The 22,007-nt window shown below is 40.2% G+C and overlaps 11 non-coding genes across 11 annotated transcripts; all 11 read right to left on the reverse strand.

The window, feature by feature from the left end:
- Window positions 1-1,209: 1,209 nt before the first annotated feature.
- trnav-aac (transfer RNA valine (anticodon AAC)) lies at window positions 1,210-1,282 on the reverse strand. Its single transcript has one exon. It is a non-coding gene; the product is annotated as a tRNA-Val (tRNA).
- Window positions 1,283-3,258: 1,976 nt separating this feature from the next.
- On the reverse strand, window positions 3,259-3,331 carry trnav-aac (transfer RNA valine (anticodon AAC)). Its single transcript has one exon. It is a non-coding gene; the product is annotated as a tRNA-Val (tRNA).
- Window positions 3,332-5,308: 1,977 nt separating this feature from the next.
- Window positions 5,309-5,381, reverse strand: trnav-aac (transfer RNA valine (anticodon AAC)). Its single transcript has one exon. It is a non-coding gene; the product is annotated as a tRNA-Val (tRNA).
- Window positions 5,382-7,358: 1,977 nt separating this feature from the next.
- On the reverse strand, window positions 7,359-7,431 carry trnav-aac (transfer RNA valine (anticodon AAC)). The gene has a single exon. It is a non-coding gene; the product is annotated as a tRNA-Val (tRNA).
- A 1,977-nt stretch (window positions 7,432-9,408) lies between these two features.
- Window positions 9,409-9,481, reverse strand: trnav-aac (transfer RNA valine (anticodon AAC)). The gene has a single exon. It is a non-coding gene; the product is annotated as a tRNA-Val (tRNA).
- Window positions 9,482-11,458: 1,977 nt separating this feature from the next.
- trnav-aac (transfer RNA valine (anticodon AAC)) lies at window positions 11,459-11,531 on the reverse strand. Its single transcript has one exon. It is a non-coding gene; the product is annotated as a tRNA-Val (tRNA).
- Window positions 11,532-13,508: 1,977 nt separating this feature from the next.
- Window positions 13,509-13,581, reverse strand: trnav-aac (transfer RNA valine (anticodon AAC)). Its single transcript has one exon. It is a non-coding gene; the product is annotated as a tRNA-Val (tRNA).
- A 1,977-nt stretch (window positions 13,582-15,558) lies between these two features.
- On the reverse strand, window positions 15,559-15,631 carry trnav-aac (transfer RNA valine (anticodon AAC)). Its single transcript has one exon. It is a non-coding gene; the product is annotated as a tRNA-Val (tRNA).
- A 1,977-nt stretch (window positions 15,632-17,608) lies between these two features.
- Window positions 17,609-17,681, reverse strand: trnav-aac (transfer RNA valine (anticodon AAC)). The gene has a single exon. It is a non-coding gene; the product is annotated as a tRNA-Val (tRNA).
- Window positions 17,682-19,658: 1,977 nt separating this feature from the next.
- Window positions 19,659-19,731, reverse strand: trnav-aac (transfer RNA valine (anticodon AAC)). Its single transcript has one exon. It is a non-coding gene; the product is annotated as a tRNA-Val (tRNA).
- A 1,977-nt stretch (window positions 19,732-21,708) lies between these two features.
- trnav-aac (transfer RNA valine (anticodon AAC)) lies at window positions 21,709-21,780 on the reverse strand. The gene has a single exon. It is a non-coding gene; the product is annotated as a tRNA-Val (tRNA).
- Window positions 21,781-22,007: the final 227 nt, after the last annotated feature.

Below are 22,007 nucleotides of genomic sequence, written 5' to 3' on the forward strand. Positions count from 1 at the left end.
TAAATGATTCAATAATTTATTCCTATCAGTGTTGCAGGCTGGGTTCGATTCACGGTTAGGGAAGAAATTTTGATATCACCGTTTCTTATTCATGAATGCGATGTAATTTTATTAAATTAATTACATGCATCTAATGTGAATAAATAAGAACTGCTTTAATCACCATTAATTAACCGGTAACTTTATTTTGCGGAATGAAAGACATAATAATATGGTTACTGAGGGACAGTCGAAACTTCATTCATTTATTTTGCTCTTTGCATCTCCTGAACTGTTAACCCATATCTCATTTTACACATTGCATTTCAGGAGAATGGTTTAAAATGTTCATTGCTTGAGAGAGCAGCGATCTGGGGCAACATTTGTAAAATTTAACGGGACCGGCTATTTCACAGAAAAAACCGATTCTCTCACATGATGTTTTCAGACCACACACTGACTGATCTTTGCTAGGCCCCAAGTGGATGATCTGACACTTGCCCGCGTTGAGCTCCATTATTCACTGGTCAGGGGAGATTTAATAGAGGTGATCAAAATTAAGGGGGAAACCGTTTCCACTGGCAGGAGTGTCAGCAGGGCTATGGGGGAAGAGCAGCGGAGTGGGACTGATTGGATAGCTCTTTCAAAGATGCAATATGAATTCCTCATTTTAACCTGCAATTGATAGATTTTAGTTAACCAACGGTATTAAGGGATCATTGAAGTCTGTGAGACACTTCATAACTGTTTCTATTATCATTAATCAACCCACAACATTTTGTTGCACACTGCAGGAATTGCTAACATGTATACCGGATGACAGTCAAACTTCAATAACTTTTTATAGAATCATAGAAAATTGCCTGAACCCCTGTGGTTAATGAAGGGAATTTTAATGGTTGAGTTCCGTATACACCTTGGAATTCTGGAAAACATGGTTTGTAGTTTGCAGAAACGGGGCTGAGATCTGCTGTTGTGAACCGAGGTAAAGCTGCAGGATCCTTGAATAATCTTTCACAATTCAACTGAAAGCAGCCGGAATGTGCAACTTTGAGAGGGGCTGTCTGCACGGTCAGGGCTGGAAACGGAAGTGAGCGAGCGAAACCGTAGTGTTCTGTGTGTGTGTACAACTGTACAGAATAACACAAATGTAACAGGACTTTGTTACATTGCATAACAAATGCGAATTGATCCATTTTTCTACGATTTAAATGAACATGATTTACAAAATGTTTCCGCCCGGTTTCGAACGGGGGACCTTTCGCGTGTTAGGCGAACGTGATAACCACTACACTACGGAAACGCTGGATAAAACAGTCGCCTTTGGCTATAAATCTATGAATCTATGAAGAAAGTTATTTAAGTTTGACTGTCACCCAGCAAACATGTTACAATTTCCTTCAGTGTGCAACACACATTTTTGTTCGTTTTAATACAATTAATAAGATTCTCACAGACTTCAATTGTCATTGTCAGAACTGAAATCCCTGACTGGGAATCAAACCTGATTGTATTCAATGATGATTGGATTGTCCTATGAGGAGAGATTGAGTAGATTGGGCCTATAATCTCTGGAGTTCAGAAGTACGAGATGTGTTGTCATTGAAAGGTACAATTTTCTTGGAGGGCATGAAAGGATAGAAGCTGAGAGGTTGTTTCCCCTGGCTGGAGAGTCTAGAACTGGGGGGCAGAGTCTGAGGATTAGGGGCCGGCTATTTGAGACTCAGATGAGGAGACATTTCTTCACTCAGAGGCTTGTGATCTTTGCAATTCTCAACCTCAGAGGGCAGTGGATGCTCAGTCATTGAGTATATTCAAGGATTTGAGAGTCCTTTTACATAGAATACAGAAAGTTAACTTTTGTGAGCTCTTCCTTTATATTGAGCGCTGTCTGTTCTTTAATCGTTGTCAGCTTTCGCTTGGCGGTTACTTCGCAGCACCAACTTCTTTGAAAGTTCGAACTCTGTCTCACCGCGGGCGCAGTCTGGGCTTTTTTCAATCCCCTTCAACACCGAAACACATTATAGCAGTGATTTTAATTTAGTAGTGTGATATTTTTCGAGGCACCATTAAATGATTCAATAATTTATTCCTATCAGTGTTGCAGGCTGGGTTCGATTCACGGTTAGGGAAGAAATTTTGATATCACCGTTTCTTATTCATGAATGCGATGTAATTTTATTAAATTAATTACATGCATCTAATGTGAATAAATAAGAACTGCTTTAATCACCATTAATTAACCGGTAACTTTATTTTGCGGAATGAAAGACATAATAATATGGTTACTGAGGGACAGTCGAAACTTCATTCATTTATTTTGCTCTTTGCATCTCCTGAACTGTTAACCCATATCTCATTTTACACATTGCATTTCAGGAGAATGGTTTAAAATGTTCATTGCTTGAGAGAGCAGCGATCTGGGGCAACATTTGTAAAATTTAACGGGACCGGCTATTTCACAGAAAAAACCGATTCTCTCACATGATGTTTTCAGACCACACACTGACTGATCTTTGCTAGGCCCCAAGTGGATGATCTGACACTTGCCCGCGTTGAGCTCAATTATTCACTGGTCAGGGGAGATTTAATAGAGGTGATCAAAATTAAGGGGGAAACCGTTTCCACTGGCAGGAGTATCAGCAGGGCTATGGGGGAAGAGCAGCGGAGTGGGACTGATTGGATAGCTCTTTCAAAGATGCAATATGAATTCCTCATTTTAACCTGCAATTGATAGATTTTAGTTAACCAACGGTATTAAGGGATCATTGAAGTCTGTGAGACACTTCATAACTGTTTCTATTATCATTAATCAACCCACAACATTTTGTTGCACACTGCAGGAATTGCTAACATGTATACCGGATGACAGTCAAACTTCAATAACTTTTTATAGAATCATAGAAAATTGCCTGAACCCCTGTGGTTAATGAAGGGAATTTTAATGGTTGAGTTCCGTATACACCTTGGAATTCTGGAAAACATGGTTTGTAGTTTGCAGAAACGGGGCTTAGATCTGCTGTTGTGAACCGAGGTAAAGCTGCAGGATCCTTGAATAATCTTTCACAATTCAACTGAAAGCAGCCGGAATGTGCAACTTTGAGAGGGGCTGTCTGCACGGTCAGGGCTGGAAACGGAAGTGAGCGAGCGAAACCGTAGTGTTCTGTGTGTGTGTACAACTGTACAGAATAACACAAATGTAACAGGACTTTGTTACATTGCATAACAAATGCGAATTGATCCATTTTTCTACGACTTAAATGAACATGATTTACAAAATGTTTCCGCCCGGTTTCGTACCGGGGACCTTTCGCGTGTTAGGCGAACGTGATAACCACTACACTACGGAAACGCTGGATAAAACAGTCGCCTTTGGCTATAAATCTATGAATCTATGAAGAAAGTTATTTAAGTTTGACTGTCACCCAGCAAACATGTTACAATTTCCTTCAGTGTGCAACACACATTTTTGTTCGTTTTAATACAATTAATAAGATTCTCACAGACTTCAATTGTCTTTGTCAGAACTGAAATCCCTGACTGGGAATCAAACCTGATTGTTTTCAATGATGATTGGATTGTCCTATGAGGAGAGATTGAGTAGATTGGGCCTATAATCTCTGGAGTTCAGAAGTACGAGATGTGTTGTCATTGAAAGGTACAATTTTCTTGGAGGGCTTGAAAGGATAGAAGCTGAGAGGTTGTTTCCCCTGGCTGGAGAGTCTAGAACTGGGGGGCAGAGTCTGAGGATTAGGGGCCGGCTATTTGAGACTCAGATGAGGAGACATTTCTTCACTCAGAGGCTTGTGATCTTTGCAATTCTCAACCTCAGAGGGCAGTGGATGCTCAGTCATTGAGTATATTCAAGCATTTGAGAGTCCTTTTACATAGAATACAGAAAGTTAACTTTTGTGAGCTCTTCCTTTATATTGAGCGCTGTCTCCTTCTTTAATCGTTGTCAGCTTTCGCTTGGCGGTTACTTCGCAGCACCAACTTCTTTGTAAGTTCGAACTCTGTCTCACCGCGGGCGCAGTCTGGGCTTTTTTCAATCCCCTTCAACACCGAAACACATTAAAGCAGTGATTTTAATTTAGTAGTGTGATATTTTTCGAGGCACCATTAAATGATTCAATAATTTATTCCTATCAGTGTTGCAGGATGGGTTCGATTCACGGTTAGGGAAGAAATTTTGATATCACCGTTTCTTATTCATGAATGCGATGTAATTTTATTAAATTAATTACATGCATCTAATGTGAATAAATAAGAACTGCTTTAATCACCATTAATTAACCGGTAACTTTATTTTGCGGAATGAAAGACATAATAATATGGTTACTGAGGGACAGTCGAAACTTCATTCATTTATTTTGCTCTTTGCATCTCCTGAACTGTTAACCCATATCTCATTTTACACATTGCATTTCAGGAGAATGGTTTAAAATGTTCATTGCTTGAGAGAGCAGCGATCTGGGGCAACATTTGTAAAATTTAACGGGACCGGCTATTTCACAGAAAAAACCGATTCTCTCACATGATGTTTTCAGACCACACACTGACTGATCTTTGCTAGGCCCCAAGTGGATGATCTGACACTTGCCCGCGTTGAGCTCCATTATTCACTGGTCAGGGGAGATTTAATAGAGGTGATCAAAATTAAGGGGGAAACCGTTTCCACTGGCAGGAGTGTCAGCAGGGCTATGGGGGAAGAGCAGCGGAGTGGGACTGATTGGATAGCTCTTTCAAAGATGCAATATGAATTCCTCATTTTAACCTGCAATTGATAGATTTTAGTTAACCAACGGTATTAAGGGATCATTGAAGTCTGTGAGACACTTCATAACTGTTTCTATTATCATTAATCAACCCACAACATTTTGTTGCACATTGCAGGAATTGCTAACATGTATACCGGATGACAGTCAAACTTCAATAACTTTTTATAGAATCATAGAAAATTGCCTGAACCCCTGTGGTTAATGAAGGGAATTTTAATGGTTGAGTTCCGTATACACCTTGGAATTCTGGAAAACATGGTTTGTAGTTTGCAGAAACGGGGCTTAGATCTGCTGTTGTGAACCGAGGTAAAGCTGCAGGATCCTTGAATAATCTTTCACAATTCAACTGAAAGCAGCCGGAATGTGCAACTTTGAGAGGGGCTGTCTGCACGGTCAGGGCTGGAAACGGAAGTGAGCGAGCGAAACCGTAGTGTTCTGTGTGTGTGTACAACTGTACAGAATAACACAAATGTAACAGGACTTTGTTACATTGCATAACAAATGCGAATTGATCCATTTTTCTACGATTTAAATGAACATGATTTACAAAATGTTTCCGCCCGGTTTCGAACCGGGGACCTTTCGCGTGTTAGGCGAACGTGATAACCACTACACTACGGAAACGCTGGATAAAACAGTCGCCTTTGGCTATAAATCTATGAATCTATGAAGAAAGTTATTTAAGTTTGACTGTCACCCAGCAAACATGTTACAATTTCCTTCAGTGTGCAACACACATTTTTGTTCGTTTTAATACAATTAATAAGATTCTCACAGACTTCAATTGTCTTTGTCAGAACTGAAATCCCTGACTGGGAATCAAACCTGATTGTATTCAATGATGATTGGATTGTCCTATGAGGAGAGATTGAGTAGATTGGGCCTATAATCTCTGGAGTTCAGAAGTACGAGATGTGTTGTCATTGAAAGGTACAATTTTCTTGGAGGGCTTGAAAGGATAGAAGCTGAGAGGTTGTTTCCCCTGGCTGGAGAGTCTAGAACTGGGGGGCAGAGTCTGAGGATTAGGGGCCGGCTATTTGAGACTCAGATGAGGAGACATTTCTTCACTCAGAGGCTTGTGATCTTTGCAATTCTCAACCTCAGAGGGCAGTGGATGCTCAGTCATTGAGTATATTCAAGGATTTGAGAGTCCTTTTACATAGAATACAGAAAGTTAACTTTTGTGAGCTCTTCCTTTATATTGAGCGCTGTCTCCTTCTTTAATCGTTGTCAGCTTTCGCTTGGCGGTTACTTCGCAGCACCAACTTCTTTGTAAGTTCGAACTCTGTCTCACCGCGGGCGCAGTCTGGGCTTTTTTCAATCCCCTTCAACACCGAAACACATTAAAGCAGTGATTTTAATTTAGTAGTGTTATATTTTTCGAGGCACCATTAAATGATTCAATAATTTATTCCTATCAGTGTTGCAGGCTGGGTTCGATTCACGGTTAGGGAAGAAATTTTGATATCACCGTTTCTTATTCATGAATGCGATGTAATTTTATTAAATTAATTACATGCATCTAATGTGAATAAATAAGAACTGCTTTAATCACCATTAATTAACCGGTAACTTTATTTTGCGGAATGAAAGACATAATAATATGGTTACTGAGGGACAGTCGAAACTTCATTCATTTATTTTGCTCTTTGCATCTCCTGAACTGTTAACCCATATCTCATTTTACACATTGCATTTCAGGAGAATGGTTTAAAATGTTCATTGCTTGAGAGAGCAGCGATCTGGGGCAACATTTGTAAAATTTAACGGGACCGGCTATTTCACAGAAAAAACCGATTCTCTCACATGATGTTTTCAGACCACACACTGACTGATCTTTGCTAGGCCCCAAGTGGATGATCTGACACTTGCCCGCGTTGAGCTCCATTATTCACTGGTCAGGGGAGATTTAATAGAGGTGATCAAAATTAAGGGGGAAACCGTTTCCACTGGCAGGAGTGTCAGCAGGGCTATGGGGGAAGAGCAGCGGAGTGGGACTGATTGGATAGCTCTTTCAAAGATGCAATATGAATTCCTCATTTTAACCTGCAATTGATAGATTTTAGTTAACCAACGGTATTAAGGGATCATTGAAGTCTGTGAGACACTTCATAACTGTTTCTATTATCATTAATCAACCCACAACATTTTGTTGCACACTGCAGGAATTGCTAACATGTATACCGGATGACAGTCAAACTTCAATAACTTTTTATAGAATCATAGAAAATTGCCTGAACCCCTGTGGTTAATGAAGGGAATTTTAATGGTTGAGTTCCGTATACACCTTGGAATTCTGGAAAACATGGTTTGTAGTTTGCAGAAACGGGGCTTAGATCTGCTGTTGTGAACCGAGGTAAAGCTGCAGGATCCTTGAATAATCTTTCACAATTCAACTGAAAGCAGCCGGAATGTGCAACTTTGAGAGGGGCTGTCTGCACGGTCAGGGCTGGAAACGGAAGTGAGCGAGCGAAACCGTAGTGTTCTGTGTGTGTGTACAACTGTACAGAATAACACAAATGTAACAGGACTTTGTTACATTGCATAACAAATGCGAATTGATCCATTTTTCTACGATTTAAATGAACATGATTTACAAAATGTTTCCGCCCGGTTTCGAACCGGGGACCTTTCGCGTGTTAGGCGAACGTGATAACCACTACACTACGGAAACGGTGGATAAAACAGTCGCCTTTGGCTATAAATCTATGAATCTATGAAGAAAGTTATTTAAGTTTGACTGTCACCCAGCAAACATGTTACAATTTCCTTCAGTGTGCAACACACATTTTTGTTCGTTTTAATACAATTAATAAGATTCTCACAGACTTCAATTGTCTTTGTCAGAACTGAAATCCCTGACTGGGAATCAAACCTGATTGTATTCAATGATGATTGGATTGTCCTATGAGGAGAGATTGAGTAGATTGGGCCTATAATCTCTGGAGTTCAGAAGTACGAGATGTGTTGTCATTGAAAGGTACAATTTTCTTGGAGGGCTTGAAAGGATAGAAGCTGAGAGGTTGTTTCCCCTGGCTGGAGAGTCTAGAACTGGGGGGCAGAGTCTGAGGATTAGGGGCCGGCTATTTGAGACTCAGATGAGGAGACATTTCTTCACTCAGAGGCTTGTGATCTTTGCAATTCTCAACCTCAGAGGGCAGTGGATGCTCAGTCAGTGAGTATATTCAAGCATTTGAGAGTCCTTTTACATAGAATACAGAAAGTTAACTTTTGTGAGCTCTTCCTTTATATTGAGCGCTGTCTCCTTCTTTAATCGTTGTCAGCTTTCGCTTGGCGGTTACTTCGCAGCACCAACTTCTTTGTAAGTTCGAACTCTGTCTCACCGCGGGCGCAGTCTGGGCTTTTTTCAATCCCCTTCAACACCGAAACACATTAAAGCAGTGATTTTAATTTAGTAGTGTGATATTTTTCGAGGCACCATTAAATGATTCAATAATTTATTCCTATCAGTGTTGCAGGCTGGGTTCGATTCACGGTTAGGGAAGAAATTTTGATATCACCGTTTCTTATTCATGAATGCGATGTAATTTTATTAAATTAATTACATGCATCTAATGTGAATAAATAAGAACTGCTTTAATCACCATTAATTAACCGGTAACTTTATTTTGCGGAATGAAAGACATAATAATATGGTTACTGAGGGACAGTCGAAACTTCATTCATTTATTTTGCTCTTTGCATCTCCTGAACTGTTAACCCATATCTCATTTTACACATTGCATTTCAGGAGAATGGTTTAAAATGTTCATTGCTTGAGAGAGCAGCGATCTGGGGCAACATTTGTAAAATTTAACGGGACCGGCTATTTCACAGAAAAAACCGATTCTCTCACATGATGTTTTCAGACCACACACTGACTGATCTTTGCTAGGCCCCAAGTGGATGATCTGACACTTGCCCGCGTTGAGCTCCATTATTCACTGGTCAGGGGAGATTTAATAGAGGTGATCAAAATTAAGGGGGAAACCGTTTCCACTGGCAGGAGTGTCAGCAGGGCTATGGGGGAAGAGCAGCGGAGTGGGACTGATTGGATAGCTCTTTCAAAGATGCAATATGAATTCCTCATTTTAACCTGCAATTGATAGATTTTAGTTAACCAACGGTATTAAGGGATCATTGAAGTCTGTGAGACACTTCATAACTGTTTCTATTATCATTAATCAACCCACAACATTTTGTTGCACACTGCAGGAATTGCTAACATGTATACCGGATGACAGTCAAACTTCAATAACTTTTTATAGAATCATAGAAAATTGCCTGAACCCCTGTGGTTAATGAAGGGAATTTTAATGGTTGAGTTCCGTATACACCTTGGAATTCTGGAAAACATGGTTTGTAGTTTGCAGAAACGGGGCTTAGATCTGCTGTTGTGAACCGAGGTAAAGCTGCAGGATCCTTGAATAATCTTTCACAATTCAACTGAAAGCAGCCGGAATGTGCAACTTTGAGAGGGGCTGTCTGCACGGTCAGGGCTGGAAACGGAAGTGAGCGAGCGAAACCGTAGTGTTCTGTGTGTGTGTACAACTGTACAGAATAACACAAATGTAACAGGACTTTGTTACATTGCATAACAAATGCGAATTGATCCATTTTTCTACGATTTAAATGAACATGATTTACAAAATGTTTCCGCCCGGTTTCGAACCGGGGACCTTTCGCGTGTTAGGCGAACGTGATAACCACTACACTACGGAAACGCTGGATAAAACAGTCGCCTTTGGCTATAAATCTATGAATCTATGAAGAAAGTTATTTAAGTTTGACTGTCACCCAGCAAACATGTTACAATTTCCTTCAGTGTGCAACACACATTTTTGTTCGTTTTAATACAATTAATAAGATTCTCACAGACTTCAATTGTCTTTGTCAGAACTGAAATCCCTGACTGGGAATCAAACCTGATTGTATTCAATGATGATTGGATTGTCCTATGAGGAGAGATTGAGTAGATTGGGCCTATAATCTCTGGAGTTCAGAAGTACGAGATGTGTTGTCATTGAAAGGTACAATTTTCTTGGAGGGCTTGAAAGGATAGAAGCTGAGAGGTTGTTTCCCCTGGCTGGAGAGTCTAGAACTGGGGGGCAGAGTCTGAGGATTAGGGGCCGGCTATTTGAGACTCAGATGAGGAGACATTTCTTCACTCAGAGGCTTGTGATCTTTGCAATTCTCAACCTCAGAGGGCAGTGGATGCTCAGTCATTGAGTATATTCAAGGATTTGAGAGTCCTTTTACATAGAATACAGAAAGTTAACTTTTGTGAGCTCTTCCTTTATATTGAGCGCTGTCTCCTTCTTTAATCGTTGTCAGCTTTCGCTTGGCGGTTACTTCGCAGCACCAACTTCTTTGTAAGTTCGAACTCTGTCTCACCGCGGGCGCAGTCTGGGCTTTTTTCAATCCCCTTCAACACCGAAACACATTAAAGCAGTGATTTTAATTTAGTAGTGTTATATTTTTCGAGGCACCATTAAATGATTCAATAATTTATTCCTATCAGTGTTGCAGGCTGGGTTCGATTCATGGTTAGGGAAGAAATTTTGATATCACCGTTTCTTATTCATGAATGCGATGTAATTTTATTAAATTAATTACATGCATCTAATGTGAATAAATAAGAACTGCTTTAATCACCATTAATTAACCGGTAACTTTATTTTGCGGAATGAAAGACATAATAATATGGTTACTGAGGGACAGTCGAAACTTCATTCATTTATTTTGCTCTTTGCATCTCCTGAACTGTTAACCCATATCTCATTTTACACATTGGATTTCAGGAGAATGGTTTAAAATGTTCATTGCTTGAGAGAGCAGCGATCTGGGGCAACATTTGTAAAATTTAACGGGACCGGCTATTTCACAGAAAAAACCGATTCTCTCACATGATGTTTTCAGACCACACACTGACTGATCTTTGCTAGGCCCCAAGTGGATGATCTGACACTTGCCCGCGTTGAGCTCCATTATTCACTGGTCAGGGGAGATTTAATAGAGGTGATCAAAATTAAGGGGGAAACCGTTTCCACTGGCAGGAGTGTCAGCAGGGCTATGGGGGAAGAGCAGCGGAGTGGGACTGATTGGATAGCTCTTTCAAAGATGCAATATGAATTCCTCATTTTAACCTGCAATTGATAGATTTTAGTTAACCAACGGTATTAAGGGATCATTGAAGTCTGTGAGACACTTCATAACTGTTTCTATTATCATTAATCAACCCACAACATTTTGTTGCACACTGCAGGAATTGCTAACATGTATACCGGATGACAGTCAAACTTCAATAACTTTTTATAGAATCATAGAAAATTGCCTGAACCCCTGTGGTTAATGAAGGGAATTTTAATGGTTGAGTTCCGTATACACCTTGGAATTCTGGAAAACATGGTTTGTAGTTTGCAGAAACGGGGCTTAGATCTGCTGTTGTGAACCGAGGTAAAGCTGCAGGATCCTTGAATAATCTTTCACAATTCAACTGAAAGCAGCCGGAATGTGCAACTTTGAGAGGGGCTGTCTGCACGGTCAGGGCTGGAAACGGAAGTGAGCGAGCGAAACCGTAGTGTTCTGTGTGTGTGTACAACTGTACAGAATAACACAAATGTAACAGGACTTTGTTACATTGCATAACAAATGCGAATTGATCCATTTTTCTACGATTTAAATCAACATGATTTACAAAATGTTTCCGCCCGGTTTTGAACCGGGGACCTTTCGCGTGTTAGGCGAACGTGATAACCACTACACTACGGAAACGCTGGATAAAACAGTCGCCTTTGGCTATAAATCTATGAATCTATGAAGAAAGTTATTTAAGTTTGACTGTCACCCAGCAAACATGTTGCAATTTCCTTCAGTGTGCAACACACATTTTTGTTCGTTTTAATGCAATTAATAAGATTCTCACAGACTTCAATTGTCTTTGTCAGAACTGAAATCCCTGACTGGGAATCAAACCTGATTGTTTTCAATGATGATTGGATTGTCCTATGAGGAGAGATTGAGTAGATTGGGCCTATAATCTCTGGAGTTCAGAAGTACGAGATGTGTTGTCATTGAAAGGTACAATTTTCTTGGAGGTCTTGAAACGGTAGAAGATGAGAGGTTGTTTCCCCTGGCTGGAGAGTCTCGAACTAGGAGGCAGAGTCTCAGGATAATGGGCCGGCCATTTGAGACTCAGATGAGGAGACATTTCTTCACTCAGAGGCTTGTGAATCTTTGCAATTCTCAACCTCAGAGGGCAGTGGATGCTCAGTCATTGAGTATATTCAAGAATTTGGGAGTCCTTTTACACAGAATACAGAAAGTAACGTTTGTGAGCTCATCCTTTATATTGAGCGGTTTCTCGTCCTTCAATCGGTGTCAGCTTTCGCCCAGCTGTTACTTCACAGCACCAACTTCTTTGTAATTTCGAACTCTGTCTCACCGCGGGCGCAGTCTGGGCTTTTTTCAATCCCCTTCAACACCGAAACACATTAAAGCAGTGATTTTAATTTAGCAGTGTGATATTTTTTGAGGCACCATTAAATGATTCAATAACGTATACCTATCAGTATAGCGAGCTGGGTTCGATTCCCGGTTAGGTAAGAAATTTTGATATCACCGTTTCTTATTCATGAATGCGATGTAATTTTATTAAATTAATTACATGCATCTAATGTGAATAAATAAGAACTGCTTTAATCACCATTAATTAACCGGTAACTTTATTTAGCGGAATGAAAGACATGATAATATGGTTACTGAGGGACAGTCGAAACTTCATTCATTTATTTTGCTCTTTGCATCTCCTGAACTGATAACTCATATCTCATTTTACACATTGCATTTTAGGAGAATGGTTTAAAATGTTCATTGCTTGAGAGAGCAGCGATCTGGGGCAACATTTGCAAAATTTAACGGGACCGGCTACTTCACAGAAAAAACCTATTCTCTCACATGATGTTTTCAGACCACACACTGACCGATCTTTGCTCGGCCCCAAGTGGATGATCTGATACTTGCCCGCGTTGAACTCCATTAATCACTGGTCAGGGGAGATTTAATAGAGGTGATCAAAATTATGGGGGAAACAGTTTCCACTGGCAGGAGTGTCAGCAGGGCTATGGGGGAAGAGCAGCGGAGTGGGACTGATTGGATAGCTCTTTCAAAGATGCATCATGAATTGCTCATTTTAACCTGCGATTGATAGCTTTTAGTCAACCAACGGTATTAAGGAATCATTGAAGTCTGTGAGACACTTCATAATTGTTTCTATTATCATTAATCAACCCACAACATTTTGTTGCACACTGCAGGAATTGCTAACATATATACCGGATGACAGTCAAACTTTAATAACTTGTTATAGAATCATAGAAAATTACCTGAACCCCTGAGGTTAATGAAGGGAATTTTAATGGTTGAGTTCCGTATACACCTTGGAATTCTGGAAAACATGGTTTGTTGTTTGCAGCAACGCGGCTTCGATCTGCTGTTGTGAACCGAAGTAAAGCTGCAGGATCCTTGAATAATCTTTCACAATTCAACTGAAAGCAGCCGGATTGTGTAGCTTTGAGAGGGGCTGTCTGCACGGCCAGGGCTGGAAACGGAAGTGAGCGAGCGACACCGTAGTGTTCTGTGTGTGTGCATAACTGTACAGAATAACACAAATGTAACAGAACTTTGTTACTTTGCATAACAAATGCGAATTGATCCATTTTTCTACGATTTAAATTAACATGATTTACAAAATGTTTCCGCCCGGTTTCGAACCGGGGACCTTTCGCGTGTTAAGCGAACGTGATAACCACTACACTACAGAAACGCTGGAGAAATCAGTCGCCTTTTGCTATAAATCTATGAATCTCTGACGAAAGTTATTAAAGTTTGACTGTCACCCGGCAAACATGTTACAATTTCCTTCAGTGTGCAACACACATTTTTGTTCGTTTTAATACAATTATTAAGATTCTCACAGACTTCAATGGTCTTTGTCAGAACTGAAATCCCTGACTGGGAATCAAACCTGATTGTTTTCAATGATGATAGGATTGTCCTATGAGGAGAGATTGAGCAGATTGGGCCTATAATCTTTGGAGTTCAGAAGAACGAGATGTGTTCTCATTGAAAGGTATAATTTTCTTGGAGGGCTTGAAACGGTAGAAGATGAGAGGTTGTTTCCCCTGGCTGGAGAGTCTAGAACTGGGGGGCAGAGTCTGAGGATTAGGGGCCGGCTGTTTGAGACTCAGATGAGGAGACCTTTCTTCACTCAGAGGCTTGTGATCTTTGCAATTCTCAACCTCAGAGGGCAGTGGATGCTCAGTCATTGAGTATATTCAAGGATTTGAGAGTCCTTTTACATAGAATACAGAAAGTTAACTTTTGTGAGCTCTTCCTTTATATTGAGCGCTGTCTCCTTCTTTAATCGTTGTCAGCTTTCGCTTGGCGGTTACTTCGCAGCACCAACTTCTTTGTAAGTTCGAACTCTGTCTCACCGCGGGCGCAGTCTGGGCTTTTTTCAATCCCCTTCAACACCGAAACACATTAAAGCAGTGATTTTAATTTAGTAGTGTGATATTTTTCGAGGCACCATTAAATGATTCAATAATTTATTCCTATCAGTGTTGCAGGCTGGGTTCGATTCACGGTTAGGGAAGAAATTTTGATATCACCGTTTCTTATTCATGAATGCGATGTAATTTTATTAAATTAATTACATGCATCTAATGTGAATAAATAAGAACTGCTTTAATCACCATTAATTAACCGGTAACTTTATTTTGTGGAATGAAAGACATAATAATATGGTTACTGAGGGACAGTCGAAACTTCATTCATTTATTTTGCTCTTTGCATCTCCTGAACTGTTAACCCATATCTCATTTTACACATTGCATTTCAGGAGAATGGTTTAAAATGTTCATTGCTTGAGAGAGCAGCGATCTGGGGCAACATTTGTAAAATTTAACGGGACCGGCTATTTCACAGAAAAAAACGATTCTCTCACATGATGTTTTCAGACCACACACTGACTGATCTTTACTAGGCCCCAAGTGGATGATCTGACACTTGCCCGCGTTGAGCTCCATTATTCACTGGTCAGGGGAGATTTAATAGAGGTGATCAAAATTAAGGGGGAAACCGTTTCCACTGGCAGGAGTGTCAGCAGGGCTATGGGGGAAGAGCAGCGGAGTGGGACTGATTGGATAGCTCTTTCAAAGATGCAATATGAATTCCTCATTTTAACCTGCAATTGATAGATTTTAGTTAACCAACGGTATTAAGGGATCATTGAAGTCTGTGAGACACTTCATAACTGTTTCTATTATCATTAATCAACCCACAACATTTTGTTGCACACTGCAGGAATTGCTAACATGTATACCGGATGACAGTCAAACTTCAATAACTTTTTATAGAATCATAGAAAATTGCCTGAACCCCTGTGGTTAATGAAGGGAATTTTAATGGTTGAGTTCCGTATACACCTTGGAATTCTGGAAAACATGGTTTGTAGTTTGCAGAAACGGGGCTTAGATCTGCTGTTGTGAACCGAGGTAAAGCTGCAGGATCCTTGAATAATCTTTCACAATTCAACTGAAAGCAGCCGGAATGTGCAACTTTGAGAGGGGCTGTCTGCACGGTCAGGGCTGGAAACGGAAGTGAGCGAGCGAAACCGTAGTGTTCTGTGTGTGTGTACAACTGTACAGAATAACACAAATGTAACAGGACTTTGTTACATTGCATAACAAATGCGAATTGATCCATTTTTCTACGATTTAAATGAACATGATTTACAAAATGTTTCCGCCCGGTTTCGAACCGGGGACCTTTCGCGTGTTAGGCGAACGTGATAACCACTACACTACGGAAACGCTGGATAAAACAGTCGCCTTTGGCTATAAATCTATGAATCTATGAAGAAAGTTATTTAAGTTTGACTGTCACCCAGCAAACATCTTACAATTTCCTTCAGTGTGCAACACACATTTTTGTTCGTTTTAATACAATTAATAAGATTCTCACAGACTTCAATTGTCTTTGTCAGAACTGAAATCCCTGACTGGGAATCAAACCTGATTGTATTCAATGATGATTGGATTGTCCTATGAGGAGAGATTGAGTAGATTGGGCCTATAATCTCTGGAGTTCAGAAGTACGAGATGTGTTGTCATTGAAAGGTACAATTTTCTTGGAGGGCTTGAAAGGATAGAAGCTGAGAGGTTGTTTCCCCTGGCTGGAGAGTCTAGAACTGGGGGGCAGAGTCTGAGGATTAGGGGCCGGCTATTTGAGACTCAGATGAGGAGACATTTCTTCACTCAGAGGCTTGTGATCTTTGCAATTCTCAACCTCAGAGGGCAGTGGATGCTCAGTCATTGAGTATATTCAAGGATTTGAGAGTCCTTTTACATAGAATACAGAAAGTTAACTTTTGTGAGCTCTTCCTTTATATTGAGCGCTGTCTCCTTCTTTAATCGTTGTCAGCTTTCGCTTGGCGGTTACTTCGCAGCACCAACTTCTTTGTAAGTTCGAACTCTGTCTCACCGCGGGCGCAGTCTGGGCTTTTTTCAATCCCCTTCAACACCGAAACACATTAAAGCAGTGATTATAATTTAGTAGTGTGATATTTTTCGAGGCACCATTAAATGATTCAATAATTTATTCCTATCAGTGTTGCAGGCTGGGTTCGATTCACGGTTAGGGAAGAAATTTTGATATCACCGTTTCTTATTCATGAATGCGATGTAATTTTATTAAATTAATTACATGCATCTAATGTGAATAAATAAGAACTGCTTTAATCACCATTAATTAACCGGTAACTTTATTTTGCGGAATGAAAGACATAATAATATGGTTACTGAGGGACAGTCGAAACTTCATTCATTTATTTTGCTCTTTGCATCTCCTGAACTGTTAACCCATATCTCATTTTACACATTGCATTTCAGGAGAATGGTTTAAAATGTTCATTGCTTGAGAGAGCAGCGATCTGGGGCAACATTTGTAAAATTTAACGGGACCGGCTATTTCACAGAAAAAACCGATTCTCTCACATGATGTTTTCAGACCACACACTGACTGATCTTTGCTAGGCCCCAAGTGGATGATCTGACACTTGCCCGCGTTGAGCTCCATTATTCACTGGTCAGGGGAGATTTAATAGAGGTGATCAAAATTAAGGGGGAAACCGTTTCCACTGGCAGGAGTGTCAGCAGGGCTATGGGGGAAGAGCAGCGGAGTGGGACTGATTGGATAGCTCTTTCAAAGATGCAATATGAATTCCTCATTTTAACCTGCAATTGATAGATTTTAGTTAACCAACGGTATTAAGGGATCATTGAAGTCTGTGAGACACTTCATAACTGTTTCTATTATCATTAATCAACCCACAACATTTTGTTGCACACTGCAGGAATTGCTAACATGTATACCGGATGACAGTCAAACTTCAATAACTTTTTATAGAATCATAGAAAATTGCCTGAACCCCTGTGGTTAATGAAGGGAATTTTAATGGTTGAGTTCCGTATACACCTTGGAATTCTGGAAAACATGGTTTGTAGTTTGCAGAAACGGGGCTTAGATCTGCTGTTGTGAACCGAGGTAAAGCTGCAGGATCCTTGAATAATCTTTCACAATTCAACTGAAAGCAGCCGGAATGTGCAACTTTGAGAGGGGCTGTCTGCACGGTCAGGGCTGGAAACGGAAGTGAGCGAGCGAAACCGTAGTGTTCTGTGTGTGTGTACAACTGTACAGAATAACACAAATGTAACAGGACTTTGTTACATTGCATAACAAATGCGAATTGATCCATTTTTCTACGATTTAAATGAACATGATTTACAAAATGTTTCCGCCCGGTTTCGAACCGGGGACCTTTCGCGTGTTAGGCGAACGTGATAACCACTACACTACGGAAACGCTGGATAAAACAGTCGCCTTTGGCTATAAATCTATGAATCTATGAAGAAAGTTATTTAAGTTTGACTGTCACCCAGCAAACATGTTACAATTTCCTTCAGTGTGCAACACACATTTTTGTTCGTTTTAATACAATTAATAAGATTCTCACAGACTTCAATTGTCTTTGTCAGAACTGAAATCCCTGACTGGGAATCAAACCTGATTGTATTCAATGATGATTGGATTGTCCTATGAGGAGAGATTGAGTAGATTGGGCCTATAATCTCTGGAGTTCAGAAGTACGAGATGTGTTGTCATTGAAAGGTACAATTTTCTTGGAGGGCTTGAAAGGATAGAAGCTGAGAGGTTGTTTCCCCTGGCTGGAGAGTCTAGAACTGGGGGGCAGAGTCTGAGGATTAGGGGCCGGCTATTTGAGACTCAGATGAGGAGACATTTCTTCACTCAGAGGCTTGTGATCTTTGCAATTCTCAACCTCAGAGGGCAGTGGATGCTCAGTCAGTGAGTATATTCAAGGATTTGAGAGTCCTTTTACATAGAATACAGAAAGTTAACTTTTGTGAGCTCTTCCTTTATATTGAGCGCTGTCTCCTTCTTTAATCGTTGTCAGCTTTCGCTCGGCGGTTACTTCGCAGCACCAACTTCTTTGTAAGTTCGAACTCTGTCTCACCGCGGGCGCAGTCTGGGCTTTTTTCAATCCCCTTCAACACCGAAACACATTAAAGCAGTGATTTTAATTTAGTAGTGTTATATTTTTCGAGGCACCATTAAATGATTCAATAATTTATTCCTATCAGTGTTGCAGGCTGGGTTCGATTCATGGTTAGGGAAGAAATTTTGATATCACCGTTTCTTATTCATGAATGCGATGTAATTTTATTAAATTAATTACATGCATCTAATGTGAATAAATAAGAACTGCTTTAATCACCATTAATTAACCGGTAACTTTATTTTGCGGAATGAAAGACATAATAATATGGTTACTGAGGGACAGTCGAAACTTCATTCATTTATTTTGCTCTTTGCATCTCCTGAACTGTTAACCCATATCTCATTTTACACATTGCATTTCAGGAGAATGGTTTGAAATGTTCATTGCTTGAGAGAGCAGCGATCTGGGGCAACATTTGTAAAATTTAACGGGACCGGCTATTTCACAGAAAAAACCGATTCTCTCACATGATGTTTTCAGACCACACACTGACTGATCTTTGCTAGGCCCCAAGTGGATGATCTGACACTTGCCCGCGTTGAGCTCCATTATTCACTGGTCAGGGGAGATTTAATAGAGGTGATCAAAATTAAGGGGGAAACCGTTTCCACTGGCAGGAGTGTCAGCAGGGCTATGGGGGAAGAGCAGCGGAGTGGGACTGATTGGATAGCTCTTTCAAAGATGCAATATGAATTCCTCATTTTAACCTGCAATTGATAGATTTTAGTTAACCAACGGTATTAAGGGATCATTGAAGTCTGTGAGACACTTCATAACTGTTTCTATTATCATTAATCAACCCACAACATTTTGTTGCACACTGCAGGAATTGCTAACATGTATACCGGATGACAGTCAAACTTCAATAACTTTTTATAGAATCATAGAAAATTGCCTGAACCCCTGTGGTTAATGAAGGGAATTTTAATGGTTGAGTTCCGTATACACCTTGGAATTCTGGAAAACATGGTTTGTAGTTTGCAGAAACGGGGCTTAGATCTGCTGTTGTGAACCGAGGTAAAGCTGCAGGATCCTTGAATAATCTTTCACAATTCAACTGAAAGCAGCCGGAATGTGCAACTTTGAGAGGGGCTGTCTGCACGGTCAGGGCTGGAAACGGAAGTGAGCGAGCGAAACCGTAGTGTTCTGTGTGTGTGTACAACTGTACAGAATAACACAAATGTAACAGGACTTTGTTACATTGCATAACAAATGCGAATTGATCCATTTTTCTACGATTTAAATGAACATGATTTACAAAATGTTTCCGCCCGGTTTCGAACCGGGGACCTTTCGCGTGTTAGGCGAACGTGATAACCACTACACTACGGAAACGCTGGATAAAACAGTCGCCTTTGGCTATAAATCTATGAATCTATGAAGAAAGTTATTTAAGTTTGACTGTCACCCAGCAAACATGTTACAATTTCCTTCAGTGTGCAACACACATTTTTGTTCGTTTTAATACAATTAATAAGATTCTCACAGACTTCAATTGTCTTTGTCAGAACTGAAATCCCTGACTGGGAATCAAACCTGATTGTATTCAATGATGATTGGATTGTCCTATGAGGAGAGATTGAGTAGATTGGGCCTATAATCTCTGGAGTTCAGAAGTACGAGATGTGTTGTCATTGAAAGGTACAATTTTCTTGGAGGGCTTGAAAGGATAGAAGCTGAGAGGTTGTTTCCCCTGGCTGGAGAGTCTAGAACTGGGGGGCAGAGTCTGAGGATTAGGGGCCGGCTATTTGAGACTCAGATGAGGAGACATTTCTTCACTCAGAGGCTTGTGATCTTTGCAATTCTCAACCTCAGAGGGCAGTGGATGCTCAGTCAGTGAGTATATTCAAGCATTTGAGAGTCCTTTTACATAGAATACAGAAAGTTAACTTTTGTGAGCTCTTCCTTTATATTGAGCGCTGTCTCCTTCTTTAATCGTTGTCAGCTTTCGCTTGGCGGTTACTTCGCAGCACCAACTTCTTTGTAAGTTCGAACTCTGTCTCACCGCGGGCGCAGTCTGGGCTTTTTTCAATCCCCTTCAACACCGAAACACATTAAAGCAGTGATTTTAATTTAGTAGTGTGATATTTTTCGAGGCACCATTAAATGATTCAATAATTTATTCCTATCAGTGTTGCAGGCTGGGTTCGATTCACGGTTAGGGAAGAAATTTTGATATCACCGTTTCTTATTCATGAATGCGATGTAATTTTATTAAATTAATTACATGCATCTAATGTGAATAAATAAGAACTGCTTTAATCACCATTAATTAACCGGTAACTTTATTTTGCGGAATGAAAGACATAATAATATGGTTACTGAGGGACAGTCGAAACTTCATTCATTTATTTTGCTCTTTGCATCTCCTGAACTGTTAACCCATATCTCATTTTACACATTGCATTTCAGGAGAATGGTTTAAAATGTTCATTGCTTGAGAGAGCAGCGATCTGGGGCAACATTTGTAAAATTTAACGGGACCGGCTATTTCACAGAAAAAACCGATTCTCTCACATGATGTTTTCAGACCACACACTGACTGATCTTTGCTAGGCCCCAAGTGGATGATCTGACACTTGCCCGCGTTGAGCTCCATTATTCACTGGTCAGGGGAGATTTAATAGAGGTGATCAAAATTAAGGGGGAAACCGTTTCCACTGGCAGGAGTGTCAGCAGGGCTATGGGGGAAGAGCAGCGGAGTGGGACTGATTGGATAGCTCTTTCAAAGATGCAATATGAATTCCTCATTTTAACCTGCAATTGATAGATTTTAGTTAACCAACGGTATTAAGGGATCATTGAAGTCTGTGAGACACTTCATAACTGTTTCTATTATCATTAATCAACCCACAACATTTTGTTGCACACTGCAGGAATTGCTAACATGTATACCGGATGACAGTCAAACTTCAATAACTTTTTATAGAATCATAGAAAATTGCCTGAACCCCTGTGGTTAATGAAGGGAATTTTAATGGTTGAGTTCCGTATACACCTTGGAATTCTGGAAAACATGGTTTGTAGTTTGCAGAAACGGGGCTTAGATCTGCTGTTGTGAACCGAGGTAAAGCTGCAGGATCCTTGAATAATCTTTCACAATTCAACTGAAAGCAGCCGGAATGTGCAACTTTGAGAGGGGCTGTCTGCACGGTCAGGGCTGGAAACGGAAGTGAGCGAGCGAAACCGTAGTGTTCTGTGTGTGTGTACAACTGTACAGAATAACACAAATGTAACAGGACTTTGTTACATTGCATAACAAATGCGAATTGATCCATTTTTCTACGATTTAAATGAACATGATTTACAAAATGTTTCCGCCCGGTTTTGAACCGGGGACTTTCGCGTGTTAGGCGAACGTGATAACCACTACACTACGGAAACGCTGGATAAAACAGTCGCCTTTGGCTATAAATCTATGAATCTATGAAGAAAGTTATTTAAGTTTGACTGTCACCCAGCAAACATGTTACAATTTCCTTCAGTGTGCAACACACATTTTTGTTCGTTTTAATACAATTAATAAGATTCTCACAGACTTCAATTGTCTTTGTCAGAACTGAAATCCCTGACTGGGAATCAAACCTGATTGTATTCAATGATGATTGGAT

This window comes from Somniosus microcephalus, unplaced genomic scaffold (genome assembly GCF_052327205.1).
Source record: "Somniosus microcephalus isolate GS21.2 unplaced genomic scaffold, FLI_Smic_1.0 unresolved_chr4, whole genome shotgun sequence".
Lineage (NCBI taxonomy): Eukaryota > Metazoa > Chordata > Chondrichthyes > Squaliformes > Somniosidae > Somniosus > Somniosus microcephalus.